Source organism: Mandrillus leucophaeus, unplaced genomic scaffold (assembly GCF_000951045.1).
Source record: "Mandrillus leucophaeus isolate KB7577 unplaced genomic scaffold, Mleu.le_1.0 Scaffold577, whole genome shotgun sequence".
In the NCBI taxonomy this organism is placed as follows: domain Eukaryota; kingdom Metazoa; phylum Chordata; class Mammalia; order Primates; family Cercopithecidae; genus Mandrillus; species Mandrillus leucophaeus.
Genome location: NW_012106219.1, coordinates 580,038 through 584,378, shown reverse-complemented (window position 1 = coordinate 584,378; position 4,341 = coordinate 580,038). Strand labels below are relative to the sequence as shown.

Below are 4,341 nucleotides of genomic sequence, written 5' to 3'. Positions count from 1 at the left end.
TTTTTTTTTGGTTGGTAGGTTATTAATTACTGCCTCAATTTCAGAACTTGTTATTGGAGACCTCTTCTTTTTCAATGCATTTTGAATTCAGGACTAATCCCAAATCAAATGCCAATATCAGTGTATAAGTATTCTTTTTTCTTTTGTCAGCTTGCAGGTCTGAATGAGGGCAATTTACTTTGTCATCTGAACTTATTTAAGTCTAGCTTTACCTAGACTTGCTATCACAAAGTCAGTGACAGCATATCCTACTAGTCAATTTTTACTTTTTGTTCGTTTGTTTGTTTTTTCAGTCTGAACCAACAACAAGCAAAGTTAAATTATGGATATCCAAGGGAGTCTATAGAAGGTCCATGCAAGGTATGGAGAGTTCCTCAACAGAGGTAATCAATCATCAGCTTCTTTTTCTACAGATGAAGGAGAGAGGGTCACTGGGTTTAGAGTGTTACAGTGATGAACAGTGATATTTGAAGGGAAACTAACAATTTCCTCAGAGATTAAGTGACTAGCTGAAAAATCTTGAGTCATATCTATCAATAAAACAGGGGAATTATTAGGTTTAGTGTAGACCCTAGAACTAGTTTGACTGAGTCACTCCAGCTTCCACAAGCATTGCTGCAGCTGCTAGAACTCTTAGACAAGACAATTATGCTGTGACTACTGGAGCTAATGAAAGACTGAAATAAATAATAGATTTTTGATGAGTCCCATGTCATTGAGTCAAAGCCCCTAGTGTTTTTTCAGACTTCTCATGACAAAAAAGTAAAGTGGGGTTGCTAATTGAGAATCTTGGAAAAAGATATTTTGATACACAGTTATTACAGTAATCTTTGTGCTTAAATATGAGCATTCTTTTTTTAACTCAAAAAAGGGTACAGTCCTTAAAAGATATTTATATTAGCATATTTTACTTAAATATAATTAACTTAGAAAAAATAAAAATATTTTTATCAGCTTTTATTAGTAAGTTTGGTAAATAAAAGAGCTCTCATAATAATTTTAAATTAATTTAAATTCAAAGGATATTTGAAAATCTAATTATTCCCATTGTCTTTCCTTTCATAGAATGACAAAACAAATCTTGTGTTACCTAATAGCCATTACAGTAAAACCAAAGATAGTGTAGGCACAAAAGACATATTAATAGCTTGATATTCTGAATTTGGGGCCTGAATTTTGGAAGGAATCAAGAATAGTTGTTCCAGGAGACAAGATGTAAGTCATAAGTATCTAGGGTCCATAAATAATAGACGACATTGTAAAAACACATAGCAATTAACAGTAGTCATTAGAAACAACATTTTATTAAAGCAAGGAGTCTTTTTAAAAATGATTTAAAAGTGTCAAAAAGCATTGAAAGTTAACAGAATATTTTATTAACAAAAAGAAATATTTACTAATATGGGCATAGCATAACTTAATTTTTGTATATTAAAAAGATTCCAATTCTAACTTTACTCTTTTTATACATCATTCATGTAACATTCTACAGTAGAGAATTTATTAATGTGCCTTTACATGTATAAATTTAGGCATACACAGATATGTAAATATACAAATAGATAATACGCTTTAAATTTTACATTTTAACTATAGTTTTAAAATTAAATCTATTAGATAAAATAATATATATGTCAAAATAAAATTTACCCTCTGAATAAATGGTTTCAACTTTCCTAATAAACAGAAAATCAGCAGGATATTTATTATCCTGTATACATATTTGTGTTTCTCTGTATTAAGCATTTATATTAATTATCATCTTTAACCAAAGTAATCAACTTTCCTTTTCTTTAGGCACAAAAGAAAAAGGAGAGAAAACATAACTTACTTAGATATTTTTTTGGTCTACTAGTATTTATTGCATACAATTTAAACAGTTTCAATATGTAAATATATGATGTCATTCAAAGGAATTTGCATATTTTGTTAATCTATTGTCATTTTAAGAAGTAAAGGTAATTGTATTTAATGACTAGTGTTTTTATGTTTCTTATTTAGAAATTGTCTAGGCATCCAAAGGATTATTATCAATTAACCATTTGTCTAAGTCCTTAAAGTTTGTTAAGGATCAGGAAATTACAATTTTAGTTAACAAATGAAATCTTATGATTTGTAGCATTGTAAGAATTTTATAAAAATTATAAAGGCATTTATTATTATCATTCACTTTAGTTTAATACAATTTTATATATATTAAACTAAAATTCTAAATTTAGACAAGTTATAGAAATAGTGGAATCTTGTTGAACTCATACAACCAATGTAGAAAATTCAGTTTAATAAAAAAAATTTAACTCAGGCCTTGTAGAAACCAAAATATTGCAGTGACACTAGTTTTTGTATTAAAGTAATTTTTTGAAGACTCTGAATCATGTCAAACATGTAATCTTTTAACTTATATATAATGCCTGTTCTTCTTTTCTCATAATTATAATAAAGGCTACTATGTAAATATACTGTTAGTGTCCACAGAAAGAAATGCAGTTTAATAACATTTTTTCCCTTTTTTTTTTCCAGACATTTTGACTATTTATCTGAACTAGAGATCCCTTGAATGTGCACACAAAAAGTGAATGGCTCATTTGATAAGGTAAAGATTAATTTCTGAAGAGGGGGAAAAGAGAAAGAGAGGAGGGGGAATAGAGGGAAAAAAAGAAAGTAAAGGGAATCTGCTGCAGATGAATATGAAATCAACACCCAAAAAAAGGCTAATTATGTTCCCTCTGAAAAGAGAGGGAGGAAGGTTTTTATGAAAAAGAATAGATTTTGAAATAAAAAAAGAGTGACATTAAAATTGGTTTAAGCCCTTGGCAATTTTATAAATTAACCAGCACTTATTAATTCCTAAAGTATGGAAATAAAAGAAGGGGCTATCACCAACTTTGAACAAAAGAATCACTGTTAGTCAAACAGAACAATCTTCTCTTGAAGATTTCTTCACTTTTCTAAAGTGCCTCTAAAGTAAACCATCGTGTTTGTATTCAAAGTTCCTCAGCGTGGCCATTGCGATTCCAGATTGTCCTTGGTGAAACTGTGCCCGCTGTAGAGATAAACATGCACGTTTGTGTTACAGTGCGGAAATCTGAAAGAAACAGGTATCTGGAAGAAGTGCAGTTTTAGATTGAGTGGAGCCCATCAGAGGTGAACTTGTCTGACCTTGATTCTCCGATCTTGAGTCTCCAGAATTTGGGCAAAAGTCAATTGTCTACAATGAGGGCTGAGAAACGAAAAAAAGATAAGACAGAGGAAGTCCTTACAAGTTTTTAAATGGTGACCTGACACAAAGTTTATCCAAAGGCCAAAGTTTGTCCAAAGCATGTGAGTCCTGAATTCTCAGTCCCTGGAGCCAGAGGACAGACTTATGGGGACTTGGCTTGTCCTTGCCTTATGGGCTTTTCCTTGTATAAACGAACAACACTCAGGACAATAGACAAATCATAGAACAGATGTTAGAGGCTAGAAAACAATATTTCTGACTGACTAGATTTGCAACAAGTTTTACAGACTAGAAAGACTCTGAGGATCTATTCCTAGGAAAACAAAATAAACACATTGTTGACAGTTCTCAACAAAATATCAGAGCCTAGCCATGAACAGGGTCCCACATGTATGCATCATTACTGAGTCAAGGGTACTTGCTTAAGGCAGCAAGGACTTCAGAAGAATCTCATGACACTCCATTTTTGTCAGTCCTTCAGAGCCCAAGACCACCAAAAACACTCCTGTAATGGAACAAGTTGGCTTTATTACTAATAGCAACAAAGCTTTTGAAAGTCTTCTCTCATCTTCCTGAGGAATCACCTCTCCAGGTGTACAGAGACAGTGTGGGTAGGTTGTCAGGAAAGGGAGAGGAAGGAGAGCTTCCCTAAGTGAAAACCTAAGTGTTTTCCTAAACACAAGCACCACTGAGCAGTTTGTAGATGGAATTTTGCAATCAAAATTGCAGGGTATTCTGTTCAAGCCACACCTTTTTTTTCCTCCATTTTGAGATAATTAAAAATTCCCATGCAGATGTAAAAAAAAACAGAAAAATCTCTTGTATCCTTTCCCCCAATGGTAACATCTTGCAAGACCATGGTATATCAGAACTCGGCTTTGTTTGTGTGTGTGTGTGTGTGTGTGTGTGTGTGTGTGTGTGTATGTGTGTGTGTCAGAGTCTCACTCCATCAACCAGGCCGGAGTGCAACTGTGTGATCACAGTTCACTTAGCCTTGATCTCCTGGGCTCAAGTGATCCTCTCATCTCAGCCTCCTGAGGAGCTGGGACTGCAGGCATGCACCACCACACCTGGCTAATCTGTTTCATTTTCTTTCCTTTCTTTTCTTCCTTCCTTCCTTC

At 33.2% G+C, this 4,341-nt stretch overlaps 1 protein-coding gene across 7 annotated transcripts in view; it reads left to right on the top strand.

The window, feature by feature from the left end:
• The window catches only part of CYSLTR2 (cysteinyl leukotriene receptor 2), a 51,387-nt gene that overhangs the window by 35,610 nt on the left and 11,436 nt on the right, over positions 1–4,341 (top strand). The window contains exons 2-4 of one of the 7 annotated variants that reach the window (XM_011998608.1): positions 294–360; positions 2,521–2,593; positions 3,702–3,831. The exons of 1 other annotated variant lie outside the window; for it this stretch is intronic. The gene's annotated coding sequence lies outside the window, so the exon portion shown is untranslated. Of the gene's footprint in view, positions 1–293; positions 384–2,520; positions 2,594–3,701; positions 3,832–4,341 lie in introns of those variants that run through there. 5 more of the 7 variants (XM_011998607.1, XM_011998606.1, XM_011998605.1 and 2 more) reach the window with 5 other exon arrangements.